This window comes from Bos mutus, chromosome X (assembly GCF_027580195.1).
Source record: "Bos mutus isolate GX-2022 chromosome X, NWIPB_WYAK_1.1, whole genome shotgun sequence".
Taxonomy (NCBI): Eukaryota; Metazoa; Chordata; class Mammalia; order Artiodactyla; family Bovidae; genus Bos; species Bos mutus.
In genome coordinates, this window is record NC_091646.1 from 22567190 (window position 1) to 22593840 (window position 26651).

A 26651-nucleotide genomic window follows, 5' to 3' on the forward strand; every position below is an offset into this window, starting at 1 on the left:
ATTTGTTTTCCAAAGTGTCTACAGTATTGATATGCCTTTCATCAGTGGATGAGAGTTGTACTAGCACATTCTTTCCTATTCTTGATATAACCAAATTAAAATCTGTGCCAATCTGAGACATGTGAATTGGCTTGTCATTGTCAGTTTAATCTACATTTCTCTAGTTACTGATGAAGCTGAGTGTGTTGTCAACGTCTATTGGCAATTTGGTTTCCTCCTCTAACAACTGTTTCTTTCATATGTTCTATCCAGTTTTCTATTGGATTGTTTGGTAGAAATAAAATTGATTTTTACATTGACTTTACATCTAGCACCCTTGCTAAATTTTCTTATTAATTCCAGAAATTAATATCTGATTCTTTGTGCTTTCTAAGTAGAAAATGCTATCATCTGTAAAGTATATATATAAAAAAAAGAATGATTGTTTTGTATCTTCCTTTCCAACCCTAAAACTGATTTTTGTTGCATTATAAACCTTGTTAAAACCTTTAGTCTCAGGAATTTCCCTTGTGTTTATCTTGATCTTAAAGATTATGCTTTTAAAGTTTTACCCTGGATAGTTCTTACTCCAAATATCTACCTTCCTAACTCCCTAACTTCCTTCAAGCCCTTTCTCAATTATTATTTCCTAATGAAGCTTACCCTGACTACCCTATTCTAAAATACGACTCACCAATCCTCCCCAGCACTCCAGAACTTCATTGCTTGATATATTTTTTTCCATGGCACTTGTTACTTTCCAACATACCACATGTTTTACTTTTTTTTTTTTTTTTTTGCTTTTATCATCTACCCTTCCCCCACCACAAGAAGGTTAGTTCTAAGGATCAAGGTTTATGTCTCTTTGTTCACTGATTTATTCTAAGTGCTCAGAAGAGTTGTCTGGCTCATAGCGTTCAACAAATATTAATTAAATGACTATATAAATGGAAAGTATTTGGCAGAGTGACTGGATGGCATAGTGATATAAGCACTTAATAAATAGCAGTAGTGATTAAGAAATAAGTCCATGATAAATTACCATTGGGGTCCATAAAGGGAGTCAGAATATAAAAGGCAGGTATCAGCCATTCCTAAAATGTTGCATGCCCATCCATAGGAACACACACACTTTACTCAAGCAAGTCATTACTTCTGGGTTTTGTTTGCATTTGGTCCCATTCTCATGCCCATAACCACTTGCAGGCAAGGTTCTAATCACAGTCTCTCTGAGAGACATTGCTGCCAGATGTGGAGGCCAGAAGAAAGGCATTCTTTCTCTAATATTGGTGGTGGCAGACTAGTTGCAGGCTTAAGGGTTGGAGGTTCCTGCAGCTTTCCTGAATTGCACCCTTACCTGTCAGTCTCCAGCACTGGGGTATCAGGAAAGCTCTATGGGTTTGGCACAGTTTCTTGCACTGTGCTAATTTCTTTGTGGTATCCACAGTCCCTGACCTTTGCTCCTCCAGACCTTAAACAGATTAGTCAACATCTAATTCCAGCATTAGGTTTTTTTTCTTCTTGAAATGCCTGTAATGTTTTCTTTTAAACTGGTCTTTTAAACTGGTCTCTACTGATTCAGGGAGCAAGGCAGACAGGGTCCTGCCTTCATTGAACTTCTAATAAGAGGGATATGGCCAAGGGAATAGGCAGTTACCACATAGCATGATGGGTCCACTGGTCAGTTTATCAGTCAGTCTGTAAAAATTGATGAGGGTTTACGCCAGAAAAATGGACAAATGTAAGCACTTAATAAATAGTAGTAGTGATTAAGAAATAAGTCCATGATAAATTACCACTGGGGTCCATAAAGGGAGTCCAATGGACAAAGAAAAATGGACAAATGATACTCAGTGTCTGGAGGAAAGGGAAACAGCAAACAAACAATGAAGAATGAATAAACAATTCAAGGCAGTGTATGTTCACAGGAGATTTTCAGAATGCTGGTGTCTCTGAGCACCTGTGGTATGTCTGGGCACTCTGACAGCTGACCCAGTGTAAGGGATCCAAGATGAAGTTGCCAAGCCAAGGGCGCAGTGGGGTGTTGGGCCTTATTGTGAGAGCAGCTAAAGAGTATTAAGTGAGAATCAATTTAGAAATTGCAGAGTAAGGACAAAGATCATATCAATAATCTAACCTTCTACCATAAGACACTAGAAAAAGAAGAGTGATCTAAACCCAAAGCAAGCAGAAGGAAAGAAATCAAAGATCAGAGCAGAAATAAATGAAGTTGACAATAGAGAAGAAAGGGAGAATATAAATGAAATCAAAAGTTTGTTCTTTGAAATGATCAGGAAATTAATATACCTTTAGTTAGACCCACCAATGAAAGAGACTCAAATTGCTAAAATCAGGAAAGAGAGGACATCCCTATATATAAAAAGGACTATAAGAGAACGATATGAACAACTGTATGCTAAAAAATTAGATGACCTAGAAAGACAAAAATGATCAAAACTAACCAAAGAAGAAATAGACATTTAATTGTATAAATAGGTCAGTACTATAGTATATGAGGGCTCCCCTTGTGGCTCAGCTGGTAAAGAATCTGCCCACAATGCAGGAGACCTGGGTTCGATCCCTGGGTTGGAAAGATCCCCTGGAGAAGGGAAAGGCTACCCACTCCAGTACTCTGGCCTGGAGAATTCCATGGACTGTGTAGTCCATGGGGGTCGCAAAGAGTTGCACACAACTGAGCGACTTTCAATGGTATGTGAATTACATCTCAATAAGGGGCTTCCCTAGTGGCTCAGACAGTAAAGAATCTGCCTGCAGTGCGGAAGACCCAGGTTCCATCCCTGGGTGGGGAAGATCCCCTGGAGAAGGGAATGGCAACCCACTCCAGTATTCGTACCTGGGAAATCCCATAGACAAAGAGCCTGGCAGGCTATGGGCCATGGGGTCACAAAGAGTCAGACACAACTGAGTGACTAACAACAACAGTATATCTCAATAATGCTGTTATAAAAATTAAGCATACCCCCCAAAACCCTTATAAGAAAGAAACAGAAAATCTGAATAAATCTATAACAAGTAAAGAGATTGAATTAGTAAGTAAAGCACTTCACACAGACACACACACACACATCCAGGTCTAGATTGATTCACTGTTGAAGTCTACCAATTATTTTATGAAGAATGAATAGCAATCCTTCTCAAATTCTTCCAAAAAAACAGAATAGGAGAGAATACTTCCAAACTCATTCTAAGTGATACAAAAACTAGATGGAAACAACACAAGAAAAAATACATAACTACAGACCAATGTCCTTTATGAATTCAAAGGCAAAAATCCTCAAATCAATCCAGTAACATATAAAAGAACTGTCTGCAATGACTATATTAGTTTTCTAGGACTGCTGTAACAAAGTATCACAGACTGAGTGGCTTGAACAAAATAAATTCATTTTCTCACAATTCTAGAGGCTGAGAAGTCCAAGAACAAGATGTCAGCAAGGTTGGTTTTTTCCTAAGGCCTCTTTCCTTGGCTTATAGATGGTTATTTTATTTCCTCGCCTTCCCTCTATCTGAATCTGTGTCAAATTTTCCTCTTATGAGGGTTGATAAGAGGAATTTGATATTGAACTGATATTGAATCAGTGTCATCCTAATGACCTCCTTTTAACCAATTACACCTTTACAAACCCTATCTCCAAATTCAGTCACATTCTGAGGTCTGAGGACTTTATTTTTTATCCCAGGATTTATCCCAGGAACACAAGGTTGGTTAAACTTGAAAATCAATGTTGTACACCATGCTAATAGGATAAAGGCCAAAATCACATGATTATCTCAATTAAAAAAGCATTTGACATAATCCCACAATCTTTCATGATAAAGTCACTTGAAAAACTGAGAATAGAGTGGAAATACCTCAACTTGATAAACGGGAAGGGAACTGCTGGAAAGCCACTAGATGCCATGGATATTAAGCTGCCCACTGTCCAGGGAAGGTTGCACATGGGGATATTGTGCACTGTTCCAGACTCTAGAGTCTGGGGCTATTTCTGAGGCTTGTCAGGTGCAGCCTGTAAGAGTTTTAAAGATATTGAGAAAAGCAACAGATTTTACAGGTTCTTGGCCTTCCCAAATCAATAGAAATTAACTAGAGGCCAGACAAGAAATTTAGGCAAGACTTTATTGGGGCCCCCTGCTGCAGTAGCGGGGAGCAAGAACAAACAACAAGTTCACTTGCTTGCTCACTCCTTGACGTGGGGCAAGCTTGTTCCTTATATAGGGTGAGGATAGAGTACTCTTGCCTGGAAAACCCCATGGACAGAGGAGCCTGGTAGGCTGCAGTTCATGGGGTCGCTAAGAGTCAGACACGACTGAGTGACTTCACTTTCACTTTTCACTTTCATGCATTGGAGGAGGAAATGGAAACCCACTCCAGTGTTCTTGCCTGGAGAATCCCAGGGACGGCAGGGCCTGGTGGGCTGCTGTCTATGGGATCGCACAGAGTCGGACACGACTGAAGCGACTTAGCAGCAGCAGCAGCAGCAGAGGTGTGTGCAGGAGTCTGGCTGGAGGGATGCCTTAGTTTTGCCCTCTCCTTGATGTTATTGTGTTCAGGGAGCATGCTCAGTACTCTGCTTTTGCTCCAGGCTCTTCAAAAGTGGCAGTTGGGTTTAGTTTTTTTTGTTTGTTTGTTTTGTTTCTTTGTATCTTCTGTTCAGAATTTGCCCTAAATGCTGCTGCTGCTGCTGTTGCTAAGTCACTTCAGTCGTGTCCGACTGTGCGACCCCATAGACGGCAGCCCACCAGGCTCCCCGTCCCTGGGATTCTCCAGGCAAGAACACCGGAGTGGGTTGCAATTTCCTTCTCCAATGCATGAAAGTGAAAAGTGAGAGTGAAGTCGCTAAGTCGTGTCTGACTCTTAGTGACCCCATGGACTGTAGCCCACCAGGCCCCTCCATCCATGGGATTTTCCAGGCAAGAGTACTGGAGTGGGGTGCCATTGCCTTCTCTGAGGTGGGCTACAAACCATAGGGTTGCAAAGAGTCAGGCACGACTGAGTGACTGAGCAACACTACACGATGTTTTACAGATTTTTTTTTTTTTTTTTTTGGTGAGTGGTTTACTGCTGCTGCTGCTGCTAAGTTGCTTCAGTCGTGTCCGACTCTTCGAGACCCCATGGACTGCAGCCTACCAGGCTCCTCCGCCCATGAGATTTTCCAGGCAAGACTACTAGAGTGGATTGCCATTGCCTTCTCTGGTGGTTTACCGAAGACAACCCAAATCCTCATTTAATATTCTTAATGTGACCATGTCTGCATGGTCCTTTCCCCCCCCACCCCAACCTTTGCTCAGCCAAATACTAGTAGGGATGCAATCCAAACTCCCTGCATGGTGCTACATCATTTGATTCTCCTCACTTAGCCACCGTCATCTCCAGCTCACACTTTAAAAGTGTCTCTCAGGACCATGAGTGCTTCGCTATAAAGCAGCTGTTGGCTCCAGCTTCCAAGCAGCTTTGTAGCTTTGCTCAGTCGTGTCCGACTCTCTGAGACCCTATCAACTCTAGCCTGCCAGGCTCCTCTGTCCATGGGTTTTCCCAGGCAAAGAACACTGGAGTGGGTTGCCATGCCCTCCTCTGTGTTTTGAGGCCCAAGCTGATGCAAAAGTTTGACTTTTCCGCAATATCGATGATATTGGTTTAACGTTGAACAGAAAACTGTTGCTTAGAGTGGATGACGGAATCCTCTGTGGAGCGTGTGTAGGGGTGAGGAGGTGGTGCTGTTGGGATGTGGGTGGGTAGAGGAGTTCTAGAGGCAAAGGAAAAGAACTCAGGCCCTGAGGGATGGGGCTCCACACCTGGAAGCCCGCCTCCATCCTCAGGGCAAGTTTCGGTGCCATCTTCCAAAACAGGCACCAGGCCCTCCCTGCAGAAGCCCTTGGGCGAATTCGTCTACCCTAAGAGATGCAAAAAAGGATTAGACTGGAAGCGACTTCCGGCATGGCCTGCAGGTTTCCACCTTCATCTGTGATGGGAGGAGCCACGAAGTCCCGCCCACCAGCTCTCTACATCTCAGGGCCCTCCTCCCAGGCTACGCCCAGATTGGCTGGAGGATGGGAACTGTGAAGTTCTTGGTAGAGCAGCCTCAGCCAAGTCCTGTGTGAGGGCCTTACTAGAAGTTGGGCGGTGCAGAGAGGCAGGCGCGGCCTCTGGGCAGCTGCTGTGATCAGAGTGCGGCTTGGAGGCAGAGGATTAGACAGAAGCAAGCCTCGTGCCCAGTGTCACGCGGAGCCCAGGCCGCCCTGACTACAGGACTATGCTCCGGTTTATTTCCAGGGCTCTTGCCTTTTGGAGGAAGGTGGACTCGTCGGAAGCAGAGAGGGCGCAGCATCAGAGGCTCCTGGAAGGTACTCACCTCATCCCTTCCTTCCCCTTGAGTACTTAGCGGTGCGTCCCACTCCTAGTTCTAGGCCGCATGAGCCCAGAGGGGCTCTGTGTGTCCCAGGCAGCGCCTCCATGTGGGGAGGGGCGTCCGAGTCCCTGAACACAACCCGGAGCCCCCAGTCTATAGTTAATATGTTGATTGAGAAGCTCCCTGGGGAGCCGTGCCCCACCCTTGCATTTCCCCACATGCCTTTGGAATTTGAGCCTGTGTTATGCGAATGTGTTGCGACTGCCTTTCCATTCAGGGCATCACCCTGAATTGAGGGTGAATCTGCTATGGTTTCACAAAAGCGCGTATTTAGAGGCAAGTGGACAAATCATACATCTGTCCCCGGTCGGAGGGCAGGGGCCGCGTTTAACTTGCTCACCTTTGTGCCCTAAAAACTTGCCCCAGAGTCTGGCACTGAGGAGTGACTCGGGGAGCATTGAGAAGGCGTCATTTTGTTGGTGGGAATCCGGTAAAATGAAAAGATTTGCTGAGAGAGTGGCGGCCCTGCTCTGGTTGCATTAATTCTCTTGTGTACTGAGTGCTTGTCTGTGGCCAAGCACTGGGCTCAGGGGCTGAGGGGCATCCACGTGCTTTAATCTTCAAAAATCTCCCCGAGAGAAGTCGCAGGGTTGTCGATCCGTTGGACAGCGGGGTCAGAGAGACACAGGCAGGGAGGAGCGGACACCAGCCAGTGTCACCCAGACTTCAGGCCCTGCAAACGCTTCCCGACCTCTGCGCTCCCGCAGCAGGCGCTTCATGCCATGGGAGTGAATCCATGGCAGTTTGCCAGAGACGGCTCTTGAGCAGCATTATTCCTTCAGCAGGGCCCCGGCTTCCAGGTGCCCGAATCTCCCTGCAGCTTCTGCAGGAGTTTGAGCCCCATTGAGGTGGCTGAGTCTTAGCTAAGTTTGCGATGGGAGGCTGCTGCTTAGCTTTTAGCTGACACTGCATCATCCATTAATTCCCCTCCTTTTTACCCAAGGAACAACACAGGAGTCTTTGACAAGTTATCATGTGCCTGAGTGGAAGCTGTCTGTTGTATTCATCTTTTTTCAGTGCTATGATTTAAAATAATAAATGTGACTCCTCCCCTTTCTTTTTTCTTTTCTTTTCTTTTTTCAAATTTTCAGGATTTTCTTGGGTTGTGATTCTATAACCTATTATAATCAAAGTATTCCCTAGCCTTCCCCAGTCAGTTCACCCAAGTCTTTGGTCAAGCACCTAAGGCATTGTGGTTCATAGCATGGGTTCTGCAGGCTGACCTCTAGGTTCAGATCCCAAATTATGGCTTACTAGCTGTGTTTGTTCACAAAAATAAAATAAAATAAAATAAACCCGAGTGATTCAGATGCACATTTGGGCTAGATTTAAATCCCCAGATCTCTTTATGTGCTTTGTCTGGTGAGTTGCTCAAGAATTTCCAGATCTGCTCCTCATGCTGTTGTTGATTACAGTAAAATTATATAATAATAATTGATACATTAGACTGTCTAGATGTAGATACCACGATAGCAATTAACATATAAGCTCTAACCGGTGGGAGGCACTCACAGTTCTAAGCAGTTGATATGTATGTGTGAATTAATATTTATAACAACCTTTTCCCACCAGCTTTATTGAGATATAATTGGCATATAAAATTGTAAGTTTAAGGTGTAAAATGTGATGATTTGATGTATGTATATATTGTGAAATGTTTACACAATAAGGCTAGTTAATGCCTCTATCACCTGATAGAATTATCTCATTTTTTGTGGTGATGAGACAGGCTGAAACCTGGGACCCAAGTTGCTGCAGTGCTGCAATGTTTGCACCTGTACACACCTCTCCTTGAGCAACAAAATGCAAAGAAATTGGGACTAAAAATAACTGCATGCATGTGCTGTTGGGGCAAATTCCAGACCCAAAAGATACAAAGAGACCAATAACACCCAACTGCCATTTTTGAAGAGCCTGGAGCACAAGCAGGGGGTTGGGAGCAAAAGCAGGATACTGTGCTTGCCCTCTGCACTCATCACCAGAAGGGTGGGCAAACTACCTAAGCCACCTCTTAGGCCTGACCCCTGGACACATCCCCTGCCCTCACTCCACATAAGGAGCCTGCTTGCCACTAGGTTCTGGGAGGGAGGAAGTAAAGACGCCTGTTTGTTTCCTTAGCTACCCACCCCCCCACACCCACCTCCGCTGCATCAAGGGCCCCAATAAAGCCTTGCCTGAATTTTTTGTCTGGCGTCTAGTCAATTTCTATTGATTGGGGAGGCCAAGATCCCTGGCCAGTAAGGTGAGACCATTTAAGATTCACCTTTGTGAATTCACATTGTCATTGCCCTGGTTTTACAGATGAAAACAAATTCAGAGAGGGTAAGAAATGAACCCCAGATTACACAGATTCAGGTAAGCAGGAAGAGCTATGTGATTTGAAATCAGGTCAGGCTCCAGACTCAGCTTTCTTCACCTCAGAGCCCCACTGCCTTGAGCATGGAGCCAGCGTGCCAAACAGAAATAAATGGTGGAACCAGCATTTCAATTTAAGTAATCTGCCTCCCAAATCCTGCACACTTTACCACTATGTTCTACTCTCATTGTCATCTGTATCTTAAATCTAACCCAATTTATTTTTAGATTTAATTCATTTTCTGCTATATCTTCTTTTGGTATCATCTATGCATGCATGCTCAGTCATGTCTGACTTTTTGCAACCCCATGGACTGTAGCCTGCCAGTCTCCTCTGTCCATGGGATTTTTCAGCCTACTGGAGTAGGTTGTATTTTCCTTCTCCAGATGATCTCGACCCAGGGATTGAACAGGCACGTCCTGCGTCTCTTGCATTGGCAGGCAGTTTCTTTACTACTGAGCCACCTGGGAAGCCCATCTTCCTCTGGTAGGGCTTCATTATAATGTGTCTTTGCTTTGGAGAATAATGAAACCTTTACTCATTTCTTAGGTCACACCAAGTCAAAAACTGTACAAGGAGTCGTGACAAAGTTCTGTAGTAACTATGGCTTGATCGATGAGTTGATCTACTTCAGCGGTGATGTTGTGACTGGCAATGTGCTTCTGAAAGTTGGGCAAAAGGTTACTGCAGTTGTGGAGGAAAATAAAACATCTCATGGATTGAAAGCAATCAAAGTAAGATAAGTTTGGGAACTGTCTCTTTTCCTGGGGGGATTCCAACCTTGTTTCTATTTAGTCAACCTGTCTGAGCAGTGGTTAGGACTTGGCGCTTCCACAGCAAGGGGTCCAGTTTCAATCCCTGGTTGGGGAACTAAGATCCCAAAAGCCACTCAGTGTGGACAAATAAATAAACTCTAAAAAATAAATAAACTCTAAAAATAAATATTTATATTTTTGCTTTTAGGATAATTTAAACCATTGTCAACGTATTTATATATTTATATATAATGTGTTCCAACCAGTTTTGTCTCCTACTGTAACTGAGTCCAAGCTCATTCTACTCATCCCATGACAGGCCAGTAAGTCTAGAAAAAAGGTGTTGGGGCAAGGAAAATTGACTTTATTTGAAAGGCAAGCAAACCGAGAAGATGGCAGACTAATGCCCTAAGGAACGATTGTAATTCAGAGTAGAATTCAAGTTTCTTTCATGCTAGGGAAGAGGGGGAGCAGTGTGCCTAATCAGCTCGTGGACATCCTTCTGATTGGTTGGTGATGAGGAACTGGGTGGTATTTCAGAAGTCAACATTGTTAACCTTATGGTTCCAACTGGTCTGAGGTCTATGTGCTGGTGGTCAGCATGCAATTAACTTCTGCCGGCTGCTGGGGGTTTCAGTATCTGCTGAAAAGCTCAAAGGATATGGCTCAGAATATTATCTATAGTCCTTGTGGAGGAACTGAAGGGCCTTGTTTTATGGCTAAACAATTATTTTGTCTTACTTGACGGTTTTCCTTTCTGCGTTTTCTTACTTCTCTGATTAAATTTGCTCTTTGGAAGTTGGAGAAGGCTTAGGAAGCTAAAGCTTTTCTATAAACAAGAGGCAGGGTGCAGGGAGGGGGGTACAGAGGGTCTGTTCCCAGGAAAGGCCCACAGGGTCCCGCTTGGTTTCACTATAAAGTATGGATTTTTGTTATATAACTTGGTTGATGGAAAACATTGAAATTTCCTTTGTGCCTTTCTTTCTTAAATGGTTAAGATATATGTTGTTATTAGTAGTAGTAGTATCTCTATTATTTAGATAGCAGCTCTCAACTGAATGCTTAATATAAACTTTCTCTAAATTTGGAAAGTTTTATATACACATAAAATAATACAGAAATAATTCTAACTCTAGGATGAAAAAGCAAAAATCCCCTTTCATGCCCTCCTGGGCAAGTTTTATTCCTTAGTCATGGTGCTTTTATGAATTGTTGACATACTTGTGATTATTTGAGGGTGCATTAGTAATATATACATTATTAAATTTTCCTTCAAATGGTGCATAGATATTTATGCATAGTAAAAACATCTGGAACAGGGTGAGTACCAGAGTATAATATGGTCAATGCTCATCTTTAGAAAGGTATTGGGTTTACAGATTATGTATAATTGGTTTTTGCTTTTTTCTTTTCTCTGCCTTGTATTTTTTGTACAATGAACATGTATTATTAGTGTAATTAGCAAAGAAAAATATAAAGACCTTTTCATTTTCAATAATAAAACTTTTGAATGCGTCTCTGTTGTAGATAAATTAAGTCCTAATTTGACTTGTCTTTTAGAGCTATGCCCCCCGCCACCTTTATTTTCCCAACTTTTTGTCATGTTTTATAACCCTCTCCCACCAAGTGCCATGATCTGAAATCTTGATTTTCCTCCTTATTCACTACTTTGCCATGTGTTTTCTCTCCTCCTTTGCTATCTCCCTTGTCCTCAGCCCTGTTCTCATTTGCTAGTAAAATCTTTCTCTTCTTTCACAGCCTAGATCAAGTCCTACTTTCTCCAAGAAATTGTCCTGTATTCTCTGAATCGTAAATTCTTTCCTTACTGGGAATTCCCAAAAGCCAGTTTTTGCACATATTCTTACTATTTGTCATAACTTGCTTTGAATTCATTATTTTTGCATTTTACTCCTCTTTGGTTATGAATTCGTACAGCCAGGAATAGTATCTTTTATTTTTGCATCTAATACGGTCAGTGCATTTAATTTGTTGGTGCGCAAATAATGTTTTCAGACACATTTTTAGAGATATACGACAGTATAACAAAGTGTGAACCCTCATTTAAACTATGGACTTTAATTAAATATAACTAATATTGGTTCATCAATCGAACAAATGTACTGATTGAACAAATGCAAGATACTAGTAACAGGGGAAACTGCGAGTGCAGAAAAGGAATATATGGGAAGCTCACGACTGAGTGACTGAACTGAATTGAACTGATGCTTAATTTTCCTAAACTGCTCTAAAACATAAAAATTAAAAATATATGAAGCTCAGGCATTATTTTATCATCTCATGTCTATGATGTTTGCTACGTAAAATACATTCACCACTGTTTGTTACAGTTATTTAAACTATTTCTTAAACAACAATGATTTAAGCATATGTTTCTGATTTTTAAACTTTTGTTATGTGTGAAGTAAATGTTTCTTCTTCTCGTAGGTAGATGCTTTCTGTGATAATAGCCATGGTGATGAACTGCCAGACTCCTGTACTAGAATCTCACTTGGCTGTATGAACTCTCTGATGGAAGGTGTTGAGTTCATTCATCACACAGCTTACTTCTCTCTAGATGTTGTTTGTAAAGGTACAATTTATATATATATATATTTTTTTTTTTACTAGATTGCTGAAATGTTCCTTTAATAAGCAATGCAAAAGAGATTTTTGGAAATGCCAGATGTATACACAAGATACTTTTCACAAAGACATTTCAAACATTGTAAATCATCTCCTCTTAAATGCTCCAACTTTGTCTTTTTTATTAATTAAACTTTTTATTTTATATTGGGGTATAGCTGATTAACAATGTTGTGATAGTTTCAAGTGGACAGTAAAGGGGCTCAGCCAAAAAAGTTAAAAATTTAAAATTTAGGTTTTACCTATTTTTTAATTTTATAGATTGCATTTGAAGATGGTTATAGGCATCATTTCCAGGGTCAAATTTGTGACATGGTTAACACTAATTGGTAAGAGGATTTAATTACTTCTCCATTGTCCTTCACTCCAAGTGGAAGCTCTTTAATACTTGAGGTGTATTTTTGGAGTTGAAAATTATGTACAGCAAGGGACAGATGCGTTATATTTTTAAAAGTTCATCCTGTCATTTGTTGCATTCTCATTTATTAGATGTAATCACTAGTATTTGTGTAATTTTTCCATTCCTGTAGGCATTGAATTTCTAATCTAACTGAAAAATACTATTAATACAAGTATACAGGGATAATGTTTTTTTTATTCTTCAAAAGCTTTAAAATAAGGTTTGGAAGTAGCCTTGTACTTTTCTGTTGGCTCACAAACTGGCCCTGTACATGGAAAACAAGGAGAGACCTATAAAGAGGCAGGCCACTCTAGATGGGTAGGGAGCAAGTTTAATAAGCAAGGGAGTTTAATGTATGAGCCTTATTTTGAGTGCACAAGTAGATCTATACCCTCCCCTGCCAGAATGTCAACACTTTATACAGAGGGTTTGAGAGAGTTCAGTCACAAATACCACCCAAATGGTCTCAGTGATACCTTACTCTGTCAAGGCTGTGTCCTTGAAACGTGGGAACGGTAGGTGGAACGTACATTCCAAGGACCATGGAAGAGATGAGGAGCCTCCAAGTGCCCAGGTCCAGTTTGTGGGTCAACCGTGGTTATGTCTTCTCAGTAATCTCCTCCAACACATTCCAAGCGTGTGTGTATGTGTGTGTCCATTAATTATCAGGTATAACATTTTGTTATTTTATGCCTAAAGCGATTGTTGGTTTGTTGATGCTATTTCAATGTATTAATTCAGCTCAAGATAGAGTGCTAGATATTGGCAAGACCAAGATAACTAAGACTTTACTAAACCCCGCCTGCAAAGAGCTGATAGTTCAATTGGGAGAGACTGACATTAAAAGAATGTTTTTTTTTTTACAAAAAAAAAAAACCAAAAACACATTACTGCGTAGAGGAGAGAGAATGATTGACTGCTATGGAGAGAACTGGGAAAGGCTGCCCGGGTGAGGTGCTTTCCCAGCTGGTCTCTGTACCCCTGCAACCCTTGCCAGGCTGGATTTTGAAAGATGAATATAAGTAAAAATATTGCACCTAAGTCCAAAGAGAAGTCCCCAAAAATGATTGTCTGGTGGCAGGTAGGATCTTAAGAGCCATTTAGTCAGAAATACCTAATGCTAAGATAAGATGCCCCTTGGATTGCTAAGTTCCAAAGGCAATCTCTTGGTCCCTATAAACCATGTCAATAGGAAGTCACCACCAATGGTAGCCCTTACTAGGAGAATTCTTCTCAAGATGGGAAACACTTGAACATGTTGGTAATGCCAAAGGGATTAACTGAAAGTGAAGAAGAGAGCAGGAAGGACTGATAAAACACAGTCCCTGGTTGTAAAGAGAGGATGGGACTCAAAGCATAGGTGGAGGGATTTACTGCTGCAAAATAAATCGAGTGAATTGAAGTAATAGACTTCCTAGGGTGAAAGAGAGTAGATGAAAAAGAAGACTTGAGCACCTAACCAGTCCTATTTAGAAATGTCAGAATAGCTGTTTTTAATCTAATTATAAAACCCAATGAACATGGTAAAAACTTGTTACAATTTAAAACATAATAGGAATCTGCTGCTGCTGCTGCTAAGTCGCTTCAGTCGTGTCCGACTCTGTGCGACCCCATAGACGGCAGCCCACTAGGCTCCCCCGTCCCTGGGATTCTCCAGGCAAGAACACCAGAGTGGGTTGCCATTTCCTCCTCCAATGCATGAAAGTGAAAAGTGAAAATGAAGTTGCTCAGTCGTGTCTGACTCTTAGCGACCCCATGGACTGTAGCCCACCAGGCTCCTCCGTCCATGGGATTCTCTAGGCAAGAGTACTGGAGTGGGGCGCCATTGCCTTCTCCAATAGGAATCTAAAAGAAGGAAAAATTGTGTTGATTTTTTTTGTTTTGTTCCACATCATGCTGAGTCCATGTATGTTCTTTCCTTGTTTATGTTCATTCAACAGATACTTGAGTAACTCACTCTGTTCCAGGTACAGTTTTCATAATGCTTAAATTCTAATGAGGTAGAAAGAGGTAGAACTCAGACAATACGCAAGTAAACCTCCCCCAGCTCCCCCCCAAAAGAGATACAGATTGTTTTCTGCTCTCCAGGACTTGAGGAAGGCATTGTGATAGTAAAACTGGGAGTAGAGTGAGGTGAGCTTTACTATAGACAGCAGGTTACCGAAGGCCTCTCTGAGGAGGTGACACATGAGCCGAGACCTGAGGGAGACGAAGGAACCACCTGGGAAAAATATTTCACAGGGAAGAAATATGAGAAAATTCCTGACGTGGAAAAATGCTGGCATTTCCTCGGAAAAGAAGGATGGGCAGGATGGCTGGAGCATCGTGAGTAGGCATCATATCTGTGTCAGCAGCTTAAGTTCATCGTTTGTTTTTAGTTTTTTTTTCAGAGTGTCTTTGGGTTTTTACAAATCCAAGTGCTTAAACATTACCCTCATGCCTCTCCTCAGTCAACCCCCCACCCCCATCTCCAAGGCAAAATACAGTTTTGAGTTTTTTTTCCCCACCATATATTTAATTTGCCAGTCTAGAATTTTACAGATATAATGAAATCAGACATATGTACTTCTTTGTTTAATACTTTTTTACTCAGAAGGGTATTTTTATTTATTTTTTTAAGAAGGGTATTTTTAGATTCATCTATGTTGTTGGCATGTGTCTGTAGCACATTCTATATATCAGTTTCTCCATTTTCCTATTGAAGGTCATGTTGGATTCTGTCAGCTTTTGGCTATTATGAATAAAGCTGCTAAAAAACATTCTTATACAAGTCTTTTTTGTGAACCTGTGATTTTCTTTGTCAGGGCTAGATTCTTAGGACTAGGCTTGAAACTGCTGAATCATAGTTTCAGGATAATGATAAATCTAGGGAGCTATGGGTTGAAAAATTAGGGATGGTTTTACTGAAAAAGTAAAGTTTCAATAAAGACCTTAAAGAGAAGAGTAAGGAGGTAAGCTACACAGGGATTTATAGATCATGTTAAGGATTTTGCCTTTTTAGGGGGGATGAACTTTGAACAATGATGTGATATGAAGTGAGTTATGTTTTAAGGTGTTCGCTCTGGCTGTCCTGCTGAGAACAGGTTACATGGGACAGGGATGGAATTGGGAACACAAGTTACGAATCTATTGCAATAGTCCTGGTGAGAGATGATGGAAACTTGGCTAAGATTGGTAGAAAGGAAGGCTGTAAGGATTGTTTTGATTTTGGAAATACTTTGAAGTTAGAAATGAAAGTATTGGCTGATGGACTGGACATTTGGTGTGAAGGAAAGTGGAGTCAGGAGTTACTCCTAAGTGTTTTGCTGGAACAATGGTAAGGGTAGAGTTTCCATTTTTCAGATATGGAAAGACCAAGGAGCAAAACTGGGTGCATGAGAAGACTAGCAAGAGCTCAGCTTTAGACATAATAATTTGAGTAAACATTTGGATATATGAATCCGAAATTGGTTAGAGCTCCAGTTACTGGAATTATCAGCCTATGGATATTATAGAAAGCCACACAAAGGAAATGTGGAGAGAAAGAAGACAAGAGGTCCCTTGTGTGGTCTTTGGTCCTTCTAAAATTTAGCTGTGATGGAACCAAGGAGAAGAAAAGGCTATGATGGAACTAGAAAATGCTGGATCATAGGGTACAGAAATGTTTAACTTTAATAGATATTGCCAGCTTTCTGAAGTGGTTGTATCAAGTTTCACTTTCAGTAGCAGCATTCGATAATTCTATTGGCTTTAGATGCTCCATGGTACATTTGGGCACTGTGACTCACTTTTAACTTGTGTAAAATCTGTAAAGATTTGTTGACAGTTGAAAAATTTAAATTATATAGAGTTCATTGTTGGTCCAAAACACTTGAGAAAATTGTTTCTTCCTGTAGCAATATGTTCTTCTGCTATCAGTTCAGTTCAGTCACTCAGTTGTGTCTGACTCTTTGTGACCCCGTGGACTGCAGCACGCCAGGCTTCCCTGTCCATCACCAACTCACAACTTGAAGTCAGGAGAGAGAATCAATGCCTAAAAGATTATAAACGTCCTTTCTGACAGGAAGACAGGTTACCTGTTTTTAAATGTTTAAAATGGAACTTCATTGTCATAGAATCTACTTTAGGGTATTCCAGCATCAAAGTAACTTGTGAAATTTCACATGACAACATTGTGAGATAATTCCAACTTGATTTCTCTCCCTGGTGGTTTTAGATTTCGAGCCTTACCAGGGTGACCGAGTAGAAGTTGTATTTTCCATCCAGCCAGACACACAAAGCAGAAAGGCCCTCTCAGTGAAGCCTCTGAGACACAAGCACGTGCACAAGGTAATTCATCTGATGTTGCCCTTGTTTGTTTTGACTTAGCCTGTTTGTGGTGATAATTTGCTGCTTGGGATTCTATTGGTTGGCTTGGGAAACCTAAAAGAAAATACATTCTTTGCCAAAGAGTTTATTTTTTTTATTGAAAAGGTGGTGCTTCTGAAAGGAAATAATTAAAGAATAATATAGAAGACATATATAATTAAGATCTAAATTATACAGTTTATATGAGAGATATTAAAATGTTGAGAGCAACAGAACAGAAAACAAATCATGTTCAGGGAATTGCTGGGGAAGAATGAATGGCAAGGGTGAAGGGACTAGATCTTACAGTAAACACTGGGTGTGGTTTGGGTCATGGAGACTAATAGAAATTCAGTTTGCAGGGTTTCCCTGGTGGCTCAGCTGGTAAAGAATCCTCCTGCAATGCGGGAGACCTGGGTTCAATCCCTGGGTCGGGAAGATCCCCTGGAGAAGGGAAAGGCTACCCACTCCAGTACTCTGGCCTGGAGAATTCTATGGACTATATAGTCCATGGGTTTGCAAAGAGTCGAACATGACTAAGCGGCATTCACTTTCACTTTTCACAGATGAAGCTTGAAATGTGACAGAGGAAGTGGGGGAAATGATGTTCTATTTACCACCACATTCCTTTCTTCCTCAATCCTTTTCACTCTCACTGCTATAACTGTGGAGGTTAATGGACAGAGTATGTTATATTTAGAGCAGGGTTTCTAATACTAGACTTGAATCCACAGAGATTCTGACTGAATTGATGTGAGATGGGGTCTCAGCATGAGTAGTTTTACAAAGCCCTCCACTCTGGTGTCTCAAATGTGCCAGCCATGGTGGGAATCACTGATTTGGAGTGACCTACAGATTAAATCCCAGAGAAGGCAATGGCACCTCACTCCAGTACTCTTGCCTGGAAAATCCATGGATGGAGAAGCCTGGTAGGCTGCAGTCCATGGGGTCGCTAAGAGTCAGATACGACTGAGCGACTTCACTTTCACTTTTCACTTTCATGCATTGGAGAAGGAAATGGCAACCCACTCCAGTATTCTTGCCTGGAGAATCCCAGGGACAGGGGAGCCTGGTGGGCTGCCGTCTATGGGGTCGCACAGAGTCGGACACGACTGAAGCGACTTAGCAGCAGTAGCAGCAACAGATTAAATCCAGGCTTCCCAGGTGACTCAGTGGTAAAGAATCCACCTGCCAATGTAGGAGACACTGGTTTGATCCCTGGGTCAGGAAGATTCCCCTGGAGAAGGAAATGGCAACCTACTCTAGTATTCTTGCCTGGAGAATCCTATGGACAGAGGAGCCTGGAGTGCTGCAGTCCATGGAGTTGCAGAGTCAGACAGGACTTAGCAACTAAACAACAGATTATATCCTGAGTGAGGAGGTGCAGACCTTGTGAAAGTACACGAGCCTTTTACATAAACATTTGCATTATTTGTAATTACAGGTCTGCATTACTAGCCTGCAGGGAAGAAATGGGGTGCTAGATGATACTATCTTTTTCACCCTGGAATCTCTGAAAGTTCCTGATGGCTACGAACCTCAAGTATCTGACATGGTCGATGCAGTTGTGGTGGAGAGTGTTCAGTCCTGCTATGTTTGGAGAGCAATTTCTATGACTCTAGTGAAAAAGGGGTAATAAGAAAGCAACATTTTTATTCCCTGTGCATCTTTTCTTCTCTTGGCAATATACGGCTTGGTTTAAATGTATTCTGGAAAAAAAAATAGCTTAGTAAACCTCAACAGTTAATTCAAAGACAACCTTTAAAATCCTCTGTGGTCTAGCTAAATGGAATGCATCTTCTGAAGGGTGTTTAGCATTTTTCATTATTGATTAAAGACATTTTCATCTTTATCCTTTGTAATAATTTATGTTCATGATTTCCTATTTTTAGTAGATGTGTTTATTTTTAAAAATTAATCTACATTCTGTGATTTTTTTTTTTCACCTTTCAGAGTTTCTAATCCAAGAAATGTTTCTTTAGAACTCATGTGCTTGTGTTATAGGTTCAGTGGGACTACCATCTAGTGGTTGATTCCCCACTTTATGGTTGGGTAGTTGGAGTCAATATTTTCTAGATTTTAGATAGTCACCCATTGGTCCACTTCAGCAATAGTGATTGACTCCTAGGTGCTAGGGTTATAACCTTGAACACAATGGCCAAAATTCTGTGCCCTGATGGAACTTGTGTCCTGTGAATGCCCACCTGGCTTCCTGACCTATGAAGTCTGCAGATAGAAAGGGGCCAGTGGGTGCTGCTGCGGCTCCAGGTCCCTAGGAAAGTGGTTATTCCAAAGCAGCACCATACTTTGTGGGAATTACAGAAAAGTCCACCACTGGACTTGAAAGATGCATGGGCCGTGGATTCTGCCAGCTCCCCACTGAATTCTCCTGTTTGGTTGGCATAGAAGACTGTTCTTGGAGAGTGACAGTGGATTGTTGTAAATCTGGTTGTTGGTGATTCTATCCTAGTTGCCAGTTCACAAATTTCCTCAATGGAGTGAGCGAATCGTGTCAGCACCTGGCGTGCAGTGGCGGGAGTAGGGGAGAGAGCAGAATACTTTTCCTTCATCCTTTTGGCAAACTCCAGAATCTGTCCGCTTTCACAGGGCTGGCCCAGCAGAGCTTTACTTTGGACATTTTGCTTCAGGGCTATATCAACTCTGAGGTCTTTGCCACCTCAAGGATACAGGGTCCTTGATCATCTGATCCTCGTCAGTGCAGCACCTGGTCTCCCTAACTGAACAACATCATGGTGCTGGGACTGGGGAGCAGAAAGTATGAGTCTGGCTTGTATTAGAAACGGGGTTTTAATAAGTTCCATGCAAACACAGGGACCTGTCACCACACACTTCTGGCACTCCAGTGTTGTGTGGTAGAGCTTCCCAGCCTGAAGTGCTGATATGCGGATTCCCTTCAGCTCATTCAGGGGATACACGCAACAGGAAAAAAAATAAGACAATCATCTTGAGCTGCCAACTACAGTCCTTGGGCCAAATCTGAACTGTGCCTTTTTTATTTTAATCAGTTTTATTGAGATGGAGGGCTTCCTTGGTAGCTCAGCTGGTAAAGAATCTGCCTGCAATGCAGGAGACCCCGGTTCGATTCCTGGGTCAGGAAGATGCCCTGGAGAAGGGAAAGGCCACCCATTCCAGTATTGTGGCCTGGAAAATTGCATGGACTGTATAGTTCATGGGGTCGCAAAGAGTCGGACACGACTGAGCGACTTTCACTGAGATGAAATTCACATAATATACAATTCACCCAATTCAAGTGTACAATTCAGTGGTTTGTAGTATATGTGCAGTGGTATTCAACCATTGCCACAATCTTAATTTTAGGACATTTTCACCCCCACTTAAAAACACCCCATATCAGAAATAAAAATCAGATTGTATATTTCACCTTTCTGATACAGTCATAGACACATTCACTCCATTCACTACATCTTAAAGTTAGCTCTGGACTTCCCTGGTAGTCCAGTGGTTAAGAATCCACCTGCCAATGCAGGGGACATAGGTTTGATCCCTGGTCCAGAAATATCCCATGTGCCACGAGACAACTAAGCCCATGTACCCCAACTATCGAGCCTGTGCTCTAGAACCCATGTGCCACAACTGTTGAGGCCTGCATGCCCTTGAGCCTGTGCTCCACAACAAGAGAAACCATTGCAATGAGAAGCCCATGTGCCACAACTACAGAGTAGCCCTCACTTGGCACAACCAGAGACAGCCTGCATGCAACAATGAAAACAATGAGCCCAGCACAGCCAAAAATAAGTAAATAAATAAATATTAAAAAAATAAAGGTAGCTCTTCAAGTGGTTCTGAAGCCCTATAAGCATTGAGACCCAAGTGCAAATGTTCAAGTGGTCACACTTATAGATGGTATCAGATGCCACTTAAAATCTGAATTTCAAATGTCTACTCTCACCCAGGTGTGCGGCCTACATTCCTTAAATGTGTAACCAGTCACCTGCTGCAGTCTATCTGGAGCTCAAACTCAACTGTCATAAACAACTTTTCACCTGCCATCTCTGGAGCAACACCTTGGACTCACTATATTCTATGCCTAGTGACTAGGACCAGCAAATTCTTCATTCACAGGTGACATGCATTACTCTTAAAACATGCTTCATGGTTTCCTTTTGCATTATTCTTGCTGATGCTGTTCACCCTTAGAATTTCATCTCTATAATCTTTACAATTCCTTTTTTTGCCTGTAAAAATTACATCTATTTCAGACTCAAGGGAACCATATGTGAAATAGACATGTAAACAGAATATCAGTTAGGACACTGTTCATTAGTTTCAAGTTCCACACATCATATTACTTTCTTATAGTATCTAAGAGCACTATTTCTACTACATTAACCAGACTGTATGACAAATGCTCTAAAATGGTGGCCATTTGGTATGAGAATGGGACTGGGGCTCTGCTGTCAGGGAGTGGGGTGAAGAGAGCAAAATGGTCATGAATTTTGACAGATACATCCTCACAGCATCGGGCTAGGAGCTTAAATCCACAATCTCATTTAATCCTCAAAAGCACAGTCAGAGATAGGGAGTACAGGGTCAGTAAACATAGGCACAGAAAAGTCAAGTGATTTTGAAAAGGACAGAGGCCTTTTAACAAATATATAGTACCGGGAATCAATCATGCTTGTCTGTCACCAACCTTGCAAACTCAGTACATTTGAAAAGTGGAAATTCTCCCTGCAGGGGTCTAATGGTTTTCACTTAATTCATTCAACCAGCCTTTTAAAAATAACAGGCTGGATACAATACACCCAGTGCAAAGCTGAGGGAAAAAAAGAGGTTGTGGCTTAGCCTTTTTTTGGTCAATGACACTGTTGATCTAATGTGAAAGGTAAATATGATCACTTAGGTAATCATGAAAGTAAAAATTATGATGGAGTGGGAAGGAAGAAATAGGCTGCTCTGAAAGTGATATAATAGTGGTAATGGGGACCATGTTAGGTTAGGTGTCAGGGAAGACCATATTGAGTAGAGGGGATGATATATGCAAAGATTTTGAAGCAGAAAAAAGCTTGATGCATTTAAAAAAATATTTGGCTACACCATGTCTTAGCTGTGGCACTTGGGATCTAGTTCCCTGACCAGGGATTGAACACGGGCCCCCTGCATCAGAAGCGCAGAGTTTTAGCCGCTGGACCACCAGGGAAGTCCTTTGGTGCATTTTAAAGACTTAAAAAGCCTTGGGATTGGCCAAATGACTTGATACAGTCAATGGGATGTGAAAGTATGTGATGTGAGTAAGTGCCTCTGATGTTCTGGTGATCCACCATGCAAAATGCATACCCAGTTCATCCTAGGCCCAGAATGACAGCACACAGCTGATCTGAATCCAGCCTGTAGCTGGAGCCAAACCCAGACAACTCATATCTGCAACATGGCTCCCTAGGCAAGAACTGACAAAACCTAGCTCATGAGCAATGTGCAGAATTGTAAATGTACAAATAAATGCTTATTATCATAGAGACCACTGAGTTTGGGACATTATTGTTGCAATAGCTAATACAGACTTTTAACAGAAATAAGTGACCCTCACTAATACACCCAGACACATGCACACACTATCTGCTCTGCACTGGTTCATCATCAGGCTTGACTAAAACAAGAACAGGAAAATGATGACTAGGAATCTATGCAGGGTGTAAAGCATGATTATTAACTATAACACTAGATGATGAGCAGTTGGATAGTAATTTTGTCTTTGAATTTAAACCAGGCTGCTACTATTGGCTGCACTGCTCCAGGCTTTTTAATAAAGCCATTAGACAACATATTTCAGTTATCCTGCAAAAGTATTTTACTTTTTTAAAAAGGTAGGATAAGAGCACAATACAGTAGCAAATAGAACTGCATTGACAAGCTACCGCCTTCATGATCCAATTTCTGGCTTAGAGAAACCTCAGGTCTTATCTAGAATATGTTTTTTCTTCACAGTCAATAACATAATGGCACTTAAACACATTATAGTTCCCTCTCCTATTTAGCCAGGGGATTTTTATTGCTGTAATGCTTCCCACTTCTTAAGAGCTTTTGGGAAACAAAACTTTTAAAGGTGAGATTTTACCATACAGACTTTTGGGTGACATTGATAAGCATCTACAAAAGAGAAAATTACATTGATATACCGCCATTTGTTAGTGATTGAACTGGTCTAGTATCTGCGATTTCATTAAAATGTATCTGATGGCACTTAAGCATTATTGAAAGATAAGAACATAAATGCATTCTAAATGAGTTGTTCATGAAATCTAGAGTCCTTTCCACTGTGCGGGGAGTCTTTCTTATAGGACAATTACATTTCTTGTTCTTATATGGGTTGGTAGAGGAAAAAAACTTTACTCTCTTATGTTCTGTAACTGGGATATAGAAATTAAACTGATAAAAGCAAAATTAACGGGAGAAAATGCGTGCAAACTTATTTTAATTATATGTGCACAAAGGTTTGACAGAAAGAAAGTGAAAAATCCAGGAAGCTGTTAGACTTGACAGTTTATATACCATGGAAACAAAAGGAGATAAATTATGAAGAAGTGGCTGGACAAAGGAAAGTTGGAGAGGGGTGTTGGGCTTCTAGGGGCAGTAAATTGGAGGAAGGTAAATATATGGGAAATCATATGGGTATTTCAGTAAGGAGTTCTTTTCTGTGTGTGCAGACTCATCTCAATGCCATGTTTCATGTCCAGTGATAAGGGTTGTTTTCCCCCTCCTAGTACTAGAGGAGAAGGGACACCTTCGAAAGGAAAAAGTATGTCCTGCTTTAGGCACATAGGAGAAAGGCAAAGAGCTCTTCCTGTATTTGCTTTTTCTCAATTGCCTGAAACTCAAAATAATTCTTGGGGTCCCCAAGTGGCTCAGTGGTAAAGAATCCACCTGCCAATGCAGGAGATGCAGGTTTTGGGAAGATCCCCTGGAGGAGGAAATGGCAACCCACTTCAGTATTCTTGCCTGGGAAATCCCATGGACAGAGGAGTCTGGTGGGCTGCAGTTCATGGAGTTGCAAAGAATTGGGCACACCTGAGCGCGCGCGCACACACACACACACACACAATAATTCTTATGCCAAAGTGGCATATTTGGAGTGGCATGTTCTCATCCCCTTCAGGTTTGTAGAATTTTAAACCTGGAAAAGGCTTTGTAAACTCTCTAATGTAGTATATCTTAAACTTTTGTGAATCATTAATGACTTTGAGAATGCAGTGAAACCTATAAACCACCTCCCTAGAAACAATTTCAAATAAAATTTAGTGTATAATTACATAGAGTTCAGACTCTCCTGAAACATGTCTATGGACACCTTATGAGTCTCAAAATGATTCTCAGAAAAGGAGAATCAGTTTTCCCTGTCCTTGTCTAGTTAATGCTCCAGTGTCCTATGGGCCTAGTGGCAGCCAAAAATAAAATGAGAGCCTGGGTGATTGCATGATTACTGTTTAATTCATTAACTTGCTTTCAATTAATTTTTAATTTTTCACTATAAAAATTCAAACATTCATAATTTTTAAAAGTTAAGTTTAACGAGCTTCCTGGATCTGTTCCCCAGATTGAATAATTGTCAACATTTGACCACCTTGTTTCATTTATCCCTCCCTTGATTTTTTTTTCCTTTCTTTTTTGAAAATCAATTTAAAAAATTTAATTAAATAAATATGACATGTATCATCATTCAAGTTTAAGATTATATACATTTATAACTTATAATGTATGTGACTATATTTTATCACATTATACAACTATAGTACAATATTATTGTCTGTATTCATTATACTGTGCATTAGATCTATATGGCTTATTTACTACCTATTATAAGTTTGTACACTTAAACACCATCACTCTTAATCCCCTTCCATTCCCTCATATCCACAGTTTTACTGTTTTCCACAAGTTTCACTTTTTTAGATTCTACATATAAGTGATACCATACCATAGCTGTCTTTCTCTCTCAGGCTTAATCTCACTTAGCATAACGTGCTCAAAGCCATCCATGCTGTCACAAATGGAAAGATAACTTCCTCTACCATGGTTAAATAATATTCCATTGTATATACATACCACATATTTTTTATCTATTCATCTGCTGATGAACATTTGGCTTCTTTTGACAAAGTATTTCAAAACAAATCCAGGATATTATGTTATTTTACTCATGACCACTGCATTATGCATCACTTTTTTGTAAGAATATGCCATATCCCAATCAATAGTGATTCCCTGGCCAATTAATGGAAATCACCTAATATCATTTAAGTCCCAAGTTTATATTCAAATTTCTCTTATTTGTTTTGTTCAAATGAAGATCCAAATAACACCCACATAGTTACTTTGCTTTTTGCCTCTCTTTCATGCATTCAGTCATTTGCTCCTGACACCCTTTTTTATTGATTTGGTTTTAGAATGAGTTTTTTTTTCTTCCAATTAAAAATGAATAAAAATTTTAAAAAAGGAATGAGATTTTTATTCTTAAAGAATCTCCCACATTCTGAGTTTGACCAGTTACTTCTTATAACATGCCATCATGTTATTTTTTCCTCTATTCCACGGTATCATAAAAGCTGGGAAGTAGAGATAATATATGTAAAATAGTGCAAAACATAAAAGAGGAGCAAGAGTCTGTGAGAATTCTGTTACCTCATTGAGAGTGAGAAACATATCTTCTTATCCAAAAAAAAAAAAAAGCTATGGCCAACCTAGACAGCATATTAAAAGCAGAGACATTACTTTGCTGACAAAGGTCCATCTAGTCAAAGCTGTGGTTTTTCCAGTAGTCATATATGAATGTGAGAGTTGGACCATAAAGAAAACTGAGTGCCAAAGAACTGATGCTCAAGTACTCTTGCCTGGAGAAATCCCATGGACAGAGGATCCTGGTGGGTTACAGTCTGTAGGGTTGCAAAAGAGTTGGGATATGACTGAAGGGACTGAGCATAGCACAGCACATTCTGTATTTGGGACAGAATAAGAATATCCCTTCCTATTCATTGGCACAAACAATTTCAACTCTTAGAGAATTTTGTGATTGTCTGGTACCCTAAAATTGATCATAAAAAAACCAACCAACAAATAACAAAGCTAATCAAAAGGCTGAAGGCCCAGCACACAATTTGGGAGGGTGAAGTCAATTCTTAGTTCACATATAATGCTTGTAGGAAAAGTGAATACTGTGTGTAATTATCGTAAGTTTGTAAACTTATCAAAACCTTAGTAACTATACAGTCAACCCTCTATCTGAGGAAGATTGATTCCAGGAGCCCTGTGGAGACCAAAATCCACCTTTATATAAAATGGTCTGGTGCAGTTAGCCCTCTGTAATTGTGAATGCAGAACCTACAGATACGGAGGGATACAGAGGGACTGTTACTTATTGTCCCTCTTCTTGAGTGTTACCTATTCATGTGCCCAACTTTGAGCCTCTTCTCTTCCTATTGCTCACACTCATTGATTCAGTCCACTGTTTTAATTTCCACTCTAGGGTCATACTGATGGTATTCATGTGCTTACAACTCAGAGCACTGTGCTTGGACCTTGGCAAGAGTTCAATACAGGCTTGTGGAATAAACTTCCAAATCTACTTTGTTAGCCCTGCTTCTCTCCCAAGCCCCAAATCTACATTTTAGGGAGCTGATATAGGGCAGTGGCCAATGCGGTGAGCTATAAAATAAGACTGCTGTGTGTGCTAAGTTGTTTCAGTTGTGTCCAACTCTTTGCAACCCTATAGACAGTAGCCTACCAGGCTC